At 37.3% G+C, this 17865-nt stretch overlaps 1 long non-coding RNA gene across 1 annotated transcript in view; it reads left to right on the top strand.

Moving 5' to 3' along the window:
* The window catches only part of LOC145527916 (uncharacterized), a 157985-nt gene extending 141810 nt beyond the window's left edge, over nucleotides 1-16175 (top strand). The window contains exons 3-6 of the long non-coding RNA XR_014069995.1: nucleotides 5696-5836; nucleotides 7089-7197; nucleotides 13077-13208; nucleotides 13975-16175. This is a non-coding gene — a long non-coding RNA (uncharacterized LOC145527916). The remainder of the gene's footprint in view (nucleotides 1-5695; nucleotides 5837-7088; nucleotides 7198-13076; nucleotides 13209-13974) is intronic.
* Nucleotides 16176-17865: the final 1690 nt, after the last annotated feature.

Genomic DNA, 17865 nt, shown 5'->3' with positions numbered 1-17865 from the left:
CCCTATTTCCTAAGACAGCCATACTGGAGGGTTATGGCTTAAACATATAATTTTTTGTGTTGGAAAGATGAAGGTGGGAAGTACAAACATTCAGTTCATAGTATATCATTTTCTTTCCGCCTGAAGAACTTTTAACGTTTTGTGCGAGGTAGGTATGTTGAAGATAAATCTAAGTTTTTATTAGTCTGAGAAAGTATTTCTATTTTAAGGGATAATTTTACTTAATATATACTAGATTGGTGATGTAGAAGTGGATGGTTTTTCCAATATTTTAAGTATTTCATGCCACACTCTCCTTGCTTGCATTGTTTTTGATTATTGTTCTGTAGCAATTATTATTTCTGTCACTCACTCTGGCTCAAGATTTCTCATTTTAATTTTTTCTCCAGTTTTAATAAAATATGACTAAATATTGAATTTTTGAGATCTGTCCTCTTTTGTGTCCCCTTATCTTCATGGACTTGTGATTTGCTGTTTTTCATTAATTTTGGAAACTTCTTGGTTTTCTTTTTCTATTCCAATGATGTATATATTACACATTTTGGTAATTGTCCCACTTTCCTTGAATGTTTGTTGTCTTTCTAAAATTCTTTGAGAAAAAAAACAAACAAACTGAATTTCAGTTTGGGAATTTGCTACTGGCCTATCTCCAAGTTCACAGATTCTTTCTTGGCCATGTCAAGTCTACTGATATATTTATCAAAAGTATTCTTTATTTCTGTTACACTGTTTTTGATTCTTTCTTAGGATTTCTATCTTTTTTTCACGTTACCCATCTGTTCTTTCATATCTACTCCTTTTTTTCATTAGAACACTTAACATGTTAGTTATAGTCCTTTTAGATACATTATCTGATAATTCCTAAATCTGTTATATATGAATTCTCATCTTTTCTTTGTCTCTTCAGACTTGTTACTGTTTGACTGTTTGTTGCTGCTTTTTGATGTCCCTTGTAATTATTTTCTTAAAAGCCAGACATGTTGTATTGACTAATAGGAATTGAGGAATGACGTTTAATATGTATATATAAGTCAATCTCGCTAAGAGTTGGGCTATACTTAATGTTTATTTGTAGCTATAGATGCTAGAGGATTTAAACTCCTCTAATATCTTTGTTTTGATCTTTGCCGTGTACTACTCATCAGAGGAGTCTATATATACAGCTTCTCCAGGTAAAGCCCATGATTATTGTAGGAGAGCCCAGTTTGTAAAATAGTGAGGGGGAAGCAGAATGTTCTATAATCTTCTGATTAGTTTTCAGCCCTTTTTAATGGGCCTTTTTTTAGAGATTTTTTTTCAGGGTTTCATGAGCGTTTCTTCCTGTCAGTTTTTCTACCACAAGCCCTCTATTTCCTTCCATAACTTCTGTGTTCCCAAACTATTTCCTTGAACATTGAACCCATCAGACTGTGTTTTCCAACTTAGATGAGACAAAAAGGCTGAAAGCATATGAAATGGGAGGAATTTCATTCCCACAGCTGGGATTAGGCTCTGGCAAAGCTTTCCCCCAGAAGAGCAGGCCTTTGTTATGGAGAAGATTCCAGGTATATTTCACAATGATTACAGTTCCTTTCACTTTGCCAGAGCCATGAAGTATAATTTTCTTGGATCTTTATAAGAACCTAGTGGAGTTACTAGAGGTAAAACTCAAAAGAACTGTGCCCCACCTCACCCAAGACTTTGGTCACCAGTTATTTCTCAATACCCTGCTAGTCTGTACTCAACCATAAGCAAATAATCGAAATTACCACTTAAGTGTTATTGCCAAATTATGGCTCCAAGACTTCTGTCCCACATAAGTAGATTCAGGTTATATTTCTCTAGATGCACCTATCTCTAGAGATTTCAGGACACTGATTTGTCCTGAGACCTAAATTCTCAGACTGGACCAAGAAAAATCATTGATTTTTGAGTTGCCCCACTTTTCTTATTATCAAGTTGGTGGTAACAGCTTTCAATTACTTTATATGTTAGAAATGAAGATGGCAATCTATACATATTTTTAAATTCTACTTAACTTTGCATATATAATTGATGCTGGTCTTTTAAATTAGAATTTCTAAATATCCATGCCACAGAAGTTGTCTTTTGCCTTCTTCTTATATATGCTTCATTGTCTAAAAATTGTTCTATCCCCAGCAATTAACGATGAGGAATTTTTGTTAATTTATTTCATGTTCCTCCTCTGCTACAAGTCATATCAACTCTCCATTAAAGACTGAAGATTAAAATACAGCAACGTTCAAATTTTCTTATGATATGATATCAAATAGTAAATTATCAACCAGAGCAGTTTATGACTCAAATATAACTCAAGGGATTGTTCATTAAGGGAACACAGAGTCTATAAGGGCCAAACTCAAATGACAGGGCAAGAACAGAGTCTTTAAAACTGCAGTGCATAAATTCTGGCTGTTGCTTTTTTTTCTTTTTCACTACTTCTAATTTTTTCTGCTGGTACTTTATGGATTGAAAATTTAGAGTCTGAGCTAATGAACGTGTCAAAGCATGGGACAAAGTGCAACTTGGTGCTTCCTGACAGTAAATGTTTAATCCTCCTTCCTTAAGAGACTTCAGAAAACTCTAGTAATTGAGGAAGCAAGAATATCTAACCCTGGAGTACAACTTTTTATGAACACTGTGTAGTTCATGGCACACAGGGGATCTTTTAAAAACAGAGCGTTGGTGTTCAGTAAGTTTACCCTTTGACAAATGATTGTTTTACTGTATACAATGCTCCCTACAAAACTTTTACTACTATTCACAGAAGAGTAATAAAACAAGAGACATCTTTTTTCCTCTTCTCTATTTATATATCTCTTTTGCCTCTGTAACTAAGCCTAATATTTACCTGAGGGAGAAAAAAAAATTCTAGGGAGCTCTATGTAAGTTTGATGAAATAAGCGATGAGATAACCTAAGGAACAGTTATTGGCTTACCACTGAACGACCAGGAACATCCCACCAGACCTTCATATTCTGCCAGTCCATATCTGGAGAACCACTAAAGAATTGTCATGCAACCTAACAGAAAGATCTATTGGTAAAGATGAAGGGGGTATTTCCCATTTAGTTATTTATGTTTTCTTGTGCCACTCTATTAGAAAAATGTTCACTATGAATGCAGAAATGTATATGTCCCTCTTCCTCTCCCCAACACCCCAATGCTGTGTACCCAAAGAAAAATTCTTCCAGAGATGATATTATATGGAACTAACAATACACTTCATTAATTACTCTCTCTAAGGAAGAGACATGTGACATGTCTTACAGAACCAGCTCAAAAGTCAGAAAATCCAGAGCACTCATTATATATTTTCTCCTGACACAGCACATTAAAATCTGAAAAAAGAAGGCCATCTTATCATAAAGTCAGCAAAAAAGGAAAACAAAACAATGCTCTTGTTTGCACACCTCTGGTCATTTGGAAGATGATGCATTACGCTACAAATACCGTTTTCTAAAGATCCAACATGGTGTAGAGCAGGAAGCCTAGAATAGTTAATTAAAAACAAATTAAATCTCTATGACTTCTTAATCCATGTGATCATCTAAGAGTTATTTAACCTCTCTGTTCTTCAAAGTTAAGTTAATACTTACCTTCAAAGGTTGTAGTAAGAACTTTTATGAGATGGTAAAAATAGAACACTTAGTAAAGAGGTTAGCAAAGAAAATAACAGCAAATGTTTGTTTCTTCTTGCTTGACAGTCTCTCAGTAGGTAAATGAGACGTAAAATATAACCATAGTGGCTTAATTACTTTAACCCCTGGCAGGTTGGGAAATAGTCCCTAGAAATATCAACTATTTCATCCAGTCAACAATCTTTATGCTTTCTCAGATATAGCTTCTTTCTCCTTCTTTTTTAAGGCCTTTCTTATAAACATATTGCATCATGGGTTTTAAATAAAAACCGACATCTTAGACGCCTAGTATTCTAGGTACAATGAATGGGCCAAAGCTAGACAACACCATTTTCTTGGCTAGACTGACTGGCCTAAGGTTAGGAAGGACATTCAACTGAAGAAAATCAGGATCTCTCATTAGGACTTTTCAAATCGTTGCTGGAACAAGAGAAATAATTTCTTGTCTAAGGAAATACGAGTTTGGAATTTGAGTGGGGTAGTAATGTCCTCTGCCAGAGAAGAAAGCTAATTGCAATAGAAAGGAATGTACTGACACACAAAAGGAAGGTTCAGGAATTCTTATCCTGCTGTGATGCCCTTGAAAAATTGAGATATTCCTTTAAGAGTCAATTCAGATGTTGCCTCCACCAGAAATTCTTTGCATTACTTTGCTAGCATGTGAGATGAGTGTAGTTGTGCAGTAGTTTGAGCATTCTTTGGCATTGCCTTTCTTTGGGATTGGAATGAAAACTGACCTTTTCCGGTCCTGTGGCCACTGCTGAGTTTTCCAGATTTGCTGGCATATCGAGTGCAGCACTTTCACAGCATCATCTTTCAGGACTTGAAAGAGCTCAACTAGAATTCCATCACCTCCACTAGCTTTGTTCGTAATGATGCTTCCTAAGGCCCACTTGACTTCCCATTCCAGGATGTCTGGATCTAGGTGAGTGATCACATCATCATGGTTACCTGGGTTATGAAGATCTTTTTTGTACAGTTCTTCTGTGTATTCTTGCCACCTCTTCTTAATATCTTCTGCTTCTGTTAGGTCCATACCATTTCTGTCCTTTATTGAGCCCATGTTTGCATGAAATGTTACCTTGGTGTCTCTAATTTTCTTGAAGAGATCTCTAGTCTTTCTCATTCTATTGTTTTCCTCTAATTCTTTGCATTGATCACTGAGGAAGGCTTTCTTATCTCTCTTTGTTTTTCTTTGGAACTCTGCATTCAAATGGGTATATCTTTCCTTTTCTCCTTTGCCTTCCACTTCCCTTCTTTTCTCAGCTATTTGTAAGACCTCGTCAGACAACCATTTTGCCTTTTTGTATTTCTTTTTCTTGGGGATGGTGTTGATCACCGCCTCCTGTACAATGTCATGAACCTCCATCCATAGTTCATCAGGCACTCTATCAGGTCTAACCCCTGGAATATATTTGTCACTTCTACTGTATAATCATAAGGGATTTGACTTAGGTCATACCTGAATGGTCTAGTGGTTTTCTCTGCTTTCTTCAAGTCTGAATTTGGGAATAAGGAGTTCATGATCTGAGCCGCAGTCAGCTCCCAGTCTTGTTTTTGCTGACTGCATAGAGCTTCTTCATCTACTTTCTCTACTCTTTATGTATTGTCTACATATGTCTCTCTTGCTCTCTCTTAGATCAAAAACTCCTGTGAAGTTGAGCATATGTGCTTAGTTGCTCAGTCATGTCTGACTCTTTGCAATCACATGGACAGTAGCCTGGCAGGCTCGGGATTCTCCAGGTGAGAATACTGGAGTGGGTCGCCATTCCCTTCTCCAGGGGATCTTCCCAACCCAAGTGTTGAACCAAGGTCTCCTGCACTGCAGGCTGATTCTTATTGGCTAAGCCACCAGGGAAGCCCCTGTGAAGCTGGGAGCTCCATCTCAAATCTGTCTTGCTTGCCAACTCCCTCCATTCTTTCATTTCTGTCCTAAGAACAAACAAACAGTGTTTGGGCAACTGTCAGAAAAATAGCCAAGATAAATAAGTGATGAATTTCACCATGGGCAGTTTGCAAGCTTAACAATTCTCTCTGATTCTCTTCCCTTCTAGAATAGTGTTGAAGTCCCCTTCCTCTGAAATTTGAGGAGTCCTGACATCTTTCAGTATGCTACCCATACCAATGGTGCCTGAAAATTCTGCCTGATTATCTGGTTTAGAATAGTTTCTTTGAACCTCTCATCAGAATCAGAAGTGAGTTCTGGCTCTGGCATTATTGCTGGCCATAATTAGCTCTAGTTAAACTGCCCCTGTGCATCCTGGCAGGCAGATCACCTACATCAGTACTGCTACCAGCTTAAGCTTGCTCTAGGGAGACATTGTGTGTGACAGACTTTATCTTCAGGGCAAACTGCCACTGAATACAGTTGCAGAATCCATCGCTCTGTTCAGTTCAGCTAAAACTGCATTTGATTGGTGGGCCAAGTGTCAGAATAATAAGGATACTAATTTGTAATCACGTGGCACCATTTATCCAAGGACCTCCGAGGACGTTGCAGGAGTTAATTAATTCTGACGATGCCTCTGTGACCTACGTAAGTGTTATTATCCCCATTTTACAGATGAGGAGACTGAGTAATGGAGAAATTAAGCAGCCTGCTCAAGGTTGGTCAACAGAGAGATGAAAACTCAAAAAACACCCCTGAGCTCGCTGAGCCTCTCTCTGCCTTGTCAATTAAACACATCAGCTCATCATTACCTGCTGCTTCTTAGATGATCATGTTTTATTAATGTACAGTGTTAGCCAGCTGCCATATTTCACCCAAGAGGTGGCCACCTTTCAATCAAGGAGAGTGTAATTCGGGTTTACCGCAGCCATGTTAGCAAATGCTAAGGGGAAGTTAAACTGCCTGTCTTCTGTTATATCACTCACTTGTTGCCCTTAATGACTACTTGCTTGGGAAAAAAATCCGGTCAGAAACTTTTGATTGGCTGCTTTGCATCTAAAGATAATTGGGGGTAATTTTGGACATAGGAGTGAACTAGCTGACAATCATATTTCTCAATAAGGGAGGAAAAACTGCCTTGCTACTAAAAAAAAAAAAAATAGCCAAACTCATTATTTTACTTCAACAACAATAGAAAAGTGACTGAAATGAACATGTGAAATGTTCCAGGTAACAAGTCTGAAAGGAGGTAAGAAACTTTGAAAGCTGAAAAAGAGTATCCAGGTAGAAATGTTTAAACCCTCCCTTTGGTCAGGGTGTGATCCAATTTTTGTTCTTTGCAGGATTACAGAGTTAATGGAAAGGTGAAGGGCAGAGAAGCCAAGCCTGAGACAGATGTGAAGGAAAGGAAATTTGTTTTCAAGGCCCTGCCATGACCTTTTCTTTGTTTGCTTTCTTGCTCGGTAGCATGTGGCTGTGAGAACGTGGGGCTTAGGAATGGGAAAATATTTTGCCGCTTTTACTTGAGTCACCTTGAGCAAGATTTTTTTAATTTTCAGACCCCTGTTTCCTCATCTGCAAACGTGGAATATAATCCACCTCGTAGGATTATAGAGAAGAAAAAATGGATGGAATAGTGTGTGGAAGACTCTAGTCTGTGCTTAGCAGGTAATAGACAATTAAGAAAAGGTGGACAATGCAACTATTGTTAGCAGCCTCTTTCTCTAATATAACCACCTTCAAGACCCTCCAAACTCTCAAACTCCCCTTTGACATTCAATATGCTCCCTCCAGTCCAGCAAGAAATGACTCTCCTCTATGCTACTTCCTCTTCCTCCTTCCTCTTTCCCCCTCCCCACAGCTTACTTACTCTTTAAACTAGTCCTTGAATTCATTCACCTATCAGAGCTCAGTTTCTTCCTCTGTTTGATGAGAAGAACCCTCTCTTCTGCCTACCTTATCACACATGATTAGCATAAGAAACAAATGAATAAATAACTCAGTTAGCATTGTAAACTCTGACATGCCATCAATTTTCAGTTTTCAAACATCACTACTATTATTTCTTCAGGCTTCATAAGGGAAGAAATCTCATTTTAATTATTCACAGTAAGACATTAATGATAAAGAGGAAGTGGTTTACCCCTGCTAGGTAACACTGGTTTATTTTAATAGAGGCCTTTAGTGCCTTAATCCAAAATTGGAAATATCAGTGAAAGTTTCCAAAGCAGAGGAAAGAACATGGAGGGGATTTAATGGAATGAGGGAACTCCTAAAATTACCTTGCATGTGTTTTGCCTTTAAACAAGGATTTTTCATCCTGGCACATTTTATGTTTCTGCAAACCTTTTGGACAGTACTTAAGGGTGATCTTGAGAGAGAAACCATAACAGAAAGGGGTTGATTATCTGGTCATCAAATAGCCAGTGTACTATTTTCCTCTCTCCTGTCTCTGTTTCCAATACTGAGAAAGCTTCTTTGTTTGACAACCTCAATTTAAACTTTTCCCCCCCATGGCTAAGAAGAATCTTCTGCTGCAGGTGTTAATTGTCCTGACAAGGATGCCTGTCCTGTTAATTTGAACAGCGGCTGTGCTAAATGATGCAAAATATAAAACCCCACCCCAATATGAAATGCTATTACGAAAAGGTCTTCGGCTTTTCACACAAAAATCCTTGCTAACTGTTTCAGTGGTAAAAAAAAAAAAGTTAAGTCAAATACAAAATCCAAGTGCCAAAAAGCTAATAAAATGATGAGAAGATCCTGGCACCAATTTTCAATGCATGCAATGATTGGTGAAATACGCCAAGTCATGTTCAGGAAGAGCATTAGGCTGTTCCTATAAATGGGACCTACAGATCAGCTAAAGCAATAGAATCTAATTACTATTATTAATAACAGTAAGAGTATATTAATCTCTCCTATCAGCATGCAGGTATAATATTGACCTTTTCTTTCAAAGACAGCTCTAATGCTATTATTTACTATGCCAAGCATTTTATTCTGCAGTACTAGTCACAAAATGATTAACACAATGATGTCCCATGCTGCACTATCAAAATTCTTCTGAATTCCACTGGACGCAAGGATGGGTCATGCCCTTCAGCTGAAGAGTGTCAATACATTGAAAAAGAAAGGTAGAAAATAAGCACCAGCCTAGCTGAGATGATCAGGTAAACTAACAATGATTGATTAGGTAGAAGGTAACTTGTATTTATCCATCTGTCTGTCCATTCCTCCATCCAAATCATCCTGCTCTACCACCATCTTCAGCAGCATGCATTGAAGAACACCCATTGATGGTAGGATTCCCACAGAAGGTAAGGTATGGCAAAGAGAGTTTGCACTCAATACATCTCATGTATTCTAATACATTTCTCATATTGGGGCAATAAGGTTTGTGTATGCCAATGAATTTTGAGAGAAAGTGACATCTGTAACTTCCAGGGCAAGGCAATTAAGTACCAGTATGTCTCCTTTACCTCTCTCTTCTCTTGTTAGAATAATTTTGGAGCTCATGTGTTGCAAATGACATATCCACGTGGTGGATGAAGACTAGCCGCTTCAGTGTCAAAAGAAAGGAGGGAGACCCTTTTGTTGTATTAAGCCACTAGATTGTGAGACTTTATCTACAGGAGAAACTAGTGTTCATTTTCTTGATACATAATATCCAAGCATTATCATAACAGGTTAAGTGACCTTGGGCACAAGTGTTGAAGTCTACTTTTTTCACAAATAAAACAGAGTATCTTTATTTTTAGCATTCTGTAGTTTGCAATGAGTTTCTTGAGTATATTGGCGGAAAGGCATTCAATTATTGGATTTAGTCTATAGCTTTTTCTTATTCTCCAGACAGAGTTTTTATGCATAACGCTTCTATAATATTTACCCCATTGTATTGTATTTGTTTATGTATCTCTCTGGGTTTTTATTTGTTTGGTTTTTTTTTTTGCTTTTGTTTGTTGCATAGAACTGTGAGCTCCTCTGGGGATGGGAATTGTCTTTTTAATCACTTTATCAGCAAGACCTGGGAAAATGCTTAGCAATCAATATTTTTTGTTGTTGTTGAAATGTAATTATGAATTTATGAATCTTGGAAAGAAAGCTTGCAATAGCTTATCTGTCTCTTTCCTGCCACCACTAGGGGAAAATTGCCATATAGGGTATATAAGGAGTTTTAAAGAATAGACGTGCATACAAAGAAGGGAAGGAGGATGAGAGATAGAAAGAATGAAAAAGGAATTGAGAATACTAGGGAAGAGAACAGGAATAACTTATTGATGTCAAAGGGGACACAGAAAAATAAGAGCTAGTTAAGCCAGATAACATAGTGATATGTCCAGGTCAGAGCACAAAGGCCATTGCTAGCAGAGCACCTAATCATTTCTGAAGGAGAAAATGAAATGTGACTGAGAATTGGGAGTTCAGAGATGGGATGATCAAATATCCAATATCTTTTCCTTTCAAACAGGGACATGCCATCTCTGGGACTTCAAGGGAATGAAAATTCGAGGCCTGATGGCAGGGCCTCAACGCTCCAGATGTCCGGGACCAAGAAATACAAGGCAGGGTGAATTGGTCAGGATGCTGGTGACACATTCAAACTTGTTTGACAAGTAGAACAAGACAGGATGATATGACTAGATGCCAAGCGGAATATCAAGCCTCTGGTATTGTCTCAACTAATATAATCAGGGAAGGAAAACATTCCTCTCTCTCTATTGCTAAAGATGTCCAACCCAAAGTGGGAATCTGAAACAAGCAACCACTACTCCTCAGCATGTCACTGGGGTTCCTCAGAAGACTATTTAGTGTAACACTGGTTAGCAACTGGTCTTTGCCTGTTTGTTTTCTACCACGAAGGCAGGGAGCCTCAGTTTTTAACCGTGAAAGAGACTTCCCTATTTCTGAAACTGGTTCTTGAAACACCATCCCCAATCTGGAGAAAGTGACAAAGCTAAGACAACACCACCAGATGACCCCAATCTGCCTGACCCTTGATCAAATGCAACTCAAATGGGGGCTCAGGCAAGCCTGAACAAGGTGCCATCTACATAGAAAGGCATCCAGGCTGGGGATTACATTGCAAGGTGCCAGAAAGAAAACAATAAGCGAAAAACTCAAAGATCTAAAGAATATTAGAGGCAAAGTATTTAGGGAGAATTGAGAGTCAACTGTAAGCCCTGAATCTAAAAGGTAGTAGCAAAAGCAAAGTAAAGAATGAAGTCCAAGAGGACTTCCCTGGCAGTTCAGAGGTTAAGACTCTGCCCTTCTAATGCAGGGGGCATGGGTTCGATCGCTGGTCAGGGAACTAAGACCTTGCATGCTGTGCAGTGAAGCAAAAAATGAAATCAAAGATTAAGACACAATTGGTCCTGGAATAAATGAGAGGAGATGAAGAGTAAGGAAGAGAGAGAGGATGATGTTTCTGTTCCAGTGTTTTCCAATATAGAAAGTGAAAAGTGCAAAGTGAAAGTGTTAGTTACTCAGTTGTGTCCAACTGTTTGTGACCCCATGGACTGTAGGTCACCAGGCTCCTCTGTCCATAGACTTCTCCAGGCAAGAATACTGGAATGGGTAACAATTCCCTTCTCCAGGGGATCTTCCCAACCCAGGGGATGAACCCAGGGAACCAGATTTTCTGGTATAGAAAAGTAGACTTCAAAAAGGTCTTCCCTGGTGATTCAGACAGTAAAGACTCTGCCTGCAATGCAGGAGACCTGGGTTCAATTCCTGGGTTGGGAAGACCCCTGGAGAAGGGAATGGATACCCACTCAAGTAAGAGTGGGACACAATTGAGTGACTAAGCACAGCACAGCACATCACCCACTCAAGTGTTCTTGTCTGGAGAATTCCATGGACAGAGGAACCTGGAGGGCTATAGACCATGTGGTCGTAAACAGTTGGACACAATTGAGCAACTAACACTTTCACTTTTTTCAGACTTCAAAGAGTTGCATACCTAGTTCATACACATGCTGTCCTTTCTTAGGACTTGGGGTCCAGAAACCAAGCCCCTGAATAGTTGTGTACCTAAATTCCTTTCTTAAGTTCTGTCTGGTAACTTGCTCCCTCAGCTTCACTGGTGGGTTCTTCTTGCTGTATATACATCTAAGGAAGCCTCATAAAAACTAGAATTCCACTTTTGGATTTCACAAACCCACAAGATTTTAGGCTTCCTTGTGAGTCATCCAGCAGGAATTTTCTACCTGGTGGTCTCTCTACTAAATGTATTCTTATTTCCTTAACTGTCTCTTTCATGTTTGTGCATTAACCTTCTGAACACCTTAACCCTCTCTACTTTCTCTGGGATCACTGTGCTTCTAGGTCCTGAAATACTCTCTTGAATGCAGCTAGGTCAGTGTGTGTCCTGCCCCCAGGCACTGACTCTTTGATTCCTTGGTTTATAGCTGAGTTCCAAGTTTTAAATCTGATTGCTGCAGTCAAAAAAGATTGAATATGCAGAGCATCAGTGTATGTGGCACTCAACCAGTCTAACTAAGCAGATAGTTGATTTTGCCTGTTTTCCTCTGATTTAAAAAATTTGCACTCTTTAGCCAATAATGTTAGTATAATTACTTTTTTTTTCTTTTTAATTTTGGGAGAAAATCTCCAGTTACTATTTCCTCAATTTCTCCTGTTGTCTCAGAACCGGGTAACATTTCTGGTCAAGGGAAATATTACAGTGATAACTGGACTGCATCACTCATGTTGAGTTATGGAGCAAGAGTCTAAATGCTATGCAGTCAAAGGATCTCCATGTACTACATGAATAAACTGGAGTTTGTTAGCAGGGAAAAAAGGGAGAATGATTGTTGCATATGCAGCTGACTTTATCTGCATATTCTTATTTATAACATCATCCAATTAACTGTAAAAAGAAAATTCTGAAAATGAAAACTGTCCAACAATCCAGTGAAGTCCTGAGTTCTTGTTCTGAAAATGTCCAAGCAGAGGTCAGCTGCTTAGACCTGAAAGAGTAGTAAAAATGGGAAGCTGAGATAGATCTTAATTTTCCTGCCCCACATGGCAGATAAAAACATTGGATGTGGAGGGTAACTGGAAAGAGAAAACCTTCCAAAAGCAAATTTGGCTCCCTTCACAATTTGGTTGGACCCAATAAAGCTATGGTCCCTGTTGACTAGAACATAGAATGCTGTTTTCTGCAATTTCCATTCACACATTCCTACTTTAGTAAGGGAATTGTGACCTTATGGATTGTAGACCACCAAGCTCCTCTGTCCATGGGATTCTCCAGGCAAGAATACTGGAGGGGGTTGCCATGCCCTCCTCAAGGGGATCTTACTGACCCAGGGATTAAACACGTTGTCTCTTGCATCTCTTGCATTTGCAGGTGGGTTCTTTACTACTAGCGCTACTTGGGAAGTCCTGTAAGGGAACTACCAAGTTTTAATTGTGCATGTGGCTACCCAGACTACAGTGCCCAGCCTTCTTTGCAGCTGGTGTGACCACACTGGGTTGTCTATAATAGAATGTGTTCAACTCTTTACAAGTGGCCTTAAAATCAACAAATTTGTTGTCCTTAGTGTCTTCATCCTCCGGCTTTTTGCCTGAAATGTGGACATGATGGAAAATGATTTGGGATGATTTCGGTAAAAGCAAAGCAGAGAGCAAGCAAACAGAAAGAGTTTTGTTTGCCAAGACTATGAGACCACTAAGTAAGTCTGTGTTGCTTATGCTCAGATTGTTGCATGCAAATGATACACACTTTTCTGTTTAAGCTGCCATTATATTTGTCTGTCACACTGGGCAGATCTTTACCCTAATAAAATTGTGGCTCTTCGTTATTTCAAACTGTACCTTTTACAGTCTTTTGCCAGGTCTCTAATAGTGTAAACCCAATCTTAACCTCTCTCACACTATGAATGGCTTCATATCTTACTTTTTTGCTGATGATTTTGGGAAGAGAAAATTTCCGAAACTTTTTAATCCTCCAACCCATAAACCTATCTGCATCTATCTTTATTTAGATTTAGACTCTCCTGCCATCACAGACAAAGGAGCACATAGCAAGGTTTCTCAAGGACTTTATTCTATTTTTCAAAAAATATTAGCATTACTCTCTTTGTTGTTATACTACATTGACATTAATATATATTCAGGTTCTCCAGCTGTGTACATGCGTGTGTGTGTGTGTATGTGTGCGTGTGTATTATTGTCAGAAAGCAGGGTGGAATTGAGGAGAGAGTAGAGCTTAAGAAAGTGATTGAAGTACATTCCCCATCTTAGACTTTGTGATTTTCATCATAAATATCTAGGAAAACACAGAAAGAAATGAGAGAGCATAATAAACCAAGAAACTAAGATTGACAACTAATCTACTGCCAAAATCTTAGAGGAATTTCCTCTAATTATAATATTCATGGAGTGGAAAAGAGAAACACAATTGTCAGGTGACATTAACAAATACCTTGTCACTTGCAGGAGATCAAAACTGCCAGTGTGAAAGACACAGAGGTTCATCAACACACTTGCCTTGGCCTTGGTTCAGAAGAGAAGAATCTGTGACAACCACCAACCAGAAATATATTGCATGGCCATAGCCCTATCCAAAAGAACATGAGACATGGATTTTAAAATAGCTCTTGTGTGTATGTGTGTGTCAGTGATGGGTGTATCATATGAGAAGGATTACACACACACACGTACACATACACACTACACATTACACTCCAGATTCCAGATTCTCCAGTTTGGATGTCTTCTAAATAATTTCAGGGATTACAAATTTCAGAAATTCTACACACCCATAGGCAGAGAAGTTAAGCTACAGCAAATTTTCCTCTTAGAATACAATGTGAAAAGAAAAAATTTTAAAAAAGGTATGTTAGTGGAACTCCAAGTTTTGCCTTTATTGTTTCAGGCAATGGAAGAACTGCTCACTACTTTCAATCATCCCTGAATACATGTTCCACCTAGTAATAATAACAACAAAAAAAAAATCAGATGCTAAATATAGAGCACTTACTGCAAGTCAAGTGGCCTGGATTCTAATGCCATCTCTACATCTTGCAACCTGTGTAACCTTGCGCAAATGGTTTAATTTGTTGCTACTTTAATTTTTTCACCTATAAAATGAGTATAAAACTGCTGGGATGATTGTGTGAGTTAATGTTTGAAGTACAATACATGTTTGATATCAATGCTGCTGCTGCTGCTGCTAAGTCACTTCAGTCGTGTCCGACTCTGTGCGACCCCATGGACAACAGCCCACCAGCCTCCTCTGTCCCTGGGATTCTCCAGGCAAGAATACTGGAGTGAGTTGCTATCAATATCAATTCTCATATGATACAATAAGGTACATGCTATTATACTGTTCATTTTACAAATAATGTAGGTCTTGTTGAGGTTAAATGACTCTTCTAAGAATTGGTAGTCCCAGAATTTGAATGCATCATTTTCATATGTACATCTAATATCCTAATTATTACAGTATGTTGCCTCTTCACAACAAGTCAAGGATACCTCAAGAATAGATGTTAAATACCTCAACATCACCATTGACCGCTAGACACCACGATTTGATGTTGAGCCATAAATATCAACCAACCTTTTGCTCAAGATATGGGAAGAAGATTTTAACTGTAATGTAGAGTTGAGTGGAAGGAAACGATAGTCCTCGTCAACCATCAATAGATACCCCTTTGTTTAAAGATAACACAGAAAATAGAAAAATAAATTGTTCCAGTAAAAATATTGTGCACATTAAAAGGAAGAAAGAGCAATCAAGATGCAGAAAAGGAACAGTTTAAAAAGTCACTAAAGGAAATAGAAGTTGCAGAAATTGTCTGCTTTGTAATCTTAATAGAAATGAAAACTACAGCCTCTGAATAAAGAGATGAAAGATGAGATTATATGAAAATAAGTTGAGATAAGAGGGGAGTTGGCTGAGAGGCAGGTGGAAATAAAAACAGGAGTTTGACATGATAAAGAAAGATTATAAGGAGATTAAAAATGCAATAATAGAATAGAAATCTGCATTAAAAGCAACAAAAAGCAGAATTAACACTATAGAATTAGTGATGATAAGTTTAAATCCTAGAATCTGCTGAAAAAATGCAGAATGAAATAAAATGGAGAAATGGGAAGGACAAAGAACAAAGGGAGAGAAGTCCAGTGTGGGGATTCTTTACAAACACACATGACACAGAAGTAATTGTTAAAGCTACTTTTGAAGAAACATATATAACATCTCTGTTCAGTGAGTTTACAGATCAAAAAGCATTACTGTGTGGGCTATGTATGACTGACATTTTTGTTTTGAATGTATTTATGGGTCAGTATTACTGCTTATTACATGAGTATAATATGAAGGAAAACTACAAAACGCAGATAAATAAATATTTTTAAAGTTGCCTACAACACATAAATACTGTTAACTCTATACTGTATATACATTTCAGAATATACATAAAAATTAATTATATCATGCAAACATACAAAACATTAATACATGATGTTTTATAACATACTTGTATTCATATCTGTACTAAATATTTCTCTTGAAAATCAATATATTTTTGTCAATGAGAAAACAGTTAAAAATTCAAGCAATCCATAAAATTATCAATAAAAAATTAACCACATCAATTTCTTTGAGAAATAAACTGTTGTTACTTTGAAAACATTTTCCAGATATTTCTTTATGTAAATGGAAATATGTAAAAATAGATGATCTATGAATCTTACCAAAGGGAAACATAGATAGAAACATAGATGAACATAGGGAAATTGTTACAAAAATTAATCATACAGCCGATGTTATATCAATATCTGCTTTTTCACTTAGCAATATACTGAACATATTGCCATGTCAATTAATAGAGATTTATTTGTTGAATTCATCTGATTACCTTGTGTAGCTATGCCATGATTTATTTAATGCATTGACTATTATGAGCACTTGTATTATGTTTAAAACTCTTTGTGGCTTAGTTTTCTCATCTGAATAAAGGGGATAATTAGATTACACTGAGGATAAGCTGAGATACTAAGTGTACAGAACTTAGAACATTTATGTTTTCTCCATCTTTTTTTTGGTAAAATTTTGGAAAAGGTAAAATGTTAATCTATATAACAGCTTCTCATTATTCAGTTATCTCTTCTTCAGAACTCACAAATTCTTTTTGTAATTTGGACTTTCTTATTTTTAAACAAATGCTTATTCATTTGCTCACTTCTCCCTTCTCTAGAGAATTTTGTAATTCAAAACTTAAAGGCCCAAAGAAGGAGTATCAAACTTTTATGTTCTCTTTGATTCTCTATGGTTAATAGTTTACAGTGAGAAAGCAGACATTCAGACCCACATCTGCTATGTAAGATCGATGTGACAACCAGAAATCATCTAGCCTGAGATCTGGATGACCAGGAAAAATGAACTTTACATTCAAATTTTGTACTAGCTTCTGTAACTTTTCATTCCAGGGAAAGTTCTATTCAATCATTGACAAAATTCTTTGGTAAACCACAGTAGACCTCTGTTATTTAGTTTTGCCTATTTTTGTACCTGGTATTATTGTGGAATCTAGGAATATAGCATTGGAAAACAAAAACAAGGTCTCTGTCTTCATGAAGCCAGCAAGTCAATGAGGAAAAGGCAACCAAACAAATACATGTTGAATTATATGTACCAAAAAATATAAAGAAAGAAATTACTGTCTCTTATACACACTTACTTTTAAACTCGTAAATGATAAATCAATTTTTAAATGAAATATCATCCTTACCCATCAAATTGAACTTTAAAACTAATAAATAATATGATTATTCTATAAGCAAAGAAAGGAAATCAACTTAAATATCCAAAAAGAACTGCTCCGGTGAATTATGGTGCCCTCACACAATGAAAGATTATTCAGTCCTCTGCTCTGAGGGAACATGAGATTAAGTAGTCACAGGATTCTACCCTCCAGGCATATCAATAGTAGCATTATGAATTAGATATCATTTCAGCACATTTAAGACTGAAACAAGAAATAGATCTTCTCAGTTACCCACCTTGAGTCGCCTGATCCTATTTATAAGGCTCTTGAACATTAAATGGCTCTTTGAAAACAGTCTTTTCATACCTTAAGTGCAGCTTGAATCAGAAACACATATATTTTGTAGCTATTTGAATCACAAAAATGATTGAGTTTTCGTCAGTTTAAGAGGGATTATCAACTCTGCATATCATGTCTTTGAAATGCCAATGGACTCTCTCCTACAGGATTTTTACTGAAAGAAACACGCATTTTATTGTCAGATGCAACTTGGTTTGCATCTCAGCTTTAGTCACGCATTACCTCTGCAGATTTTCTACATTCTCTTTAGTGT

Source organism: Giraffa tippelskirchi, chromosome 1 (genome assembly GCF_054371585.1).
Source record: "Giraffa tippelskirchi isolate mGirTip1 chromosome 1, T2T-mGirTip1v1.2.pri, whole genome shotgun sequence".
NCBI lineage: Eukaryota > Metazoa > Chordata > Mammalia > Artiodactyla > Giraffidae > Giraffa > Giraffa tippelskirchi.
The sequence above is the reverse complement of the archived record's forward strand: the minus strand, read 5'-3'. Positions and strand labels throughout refer to the sequence as shown.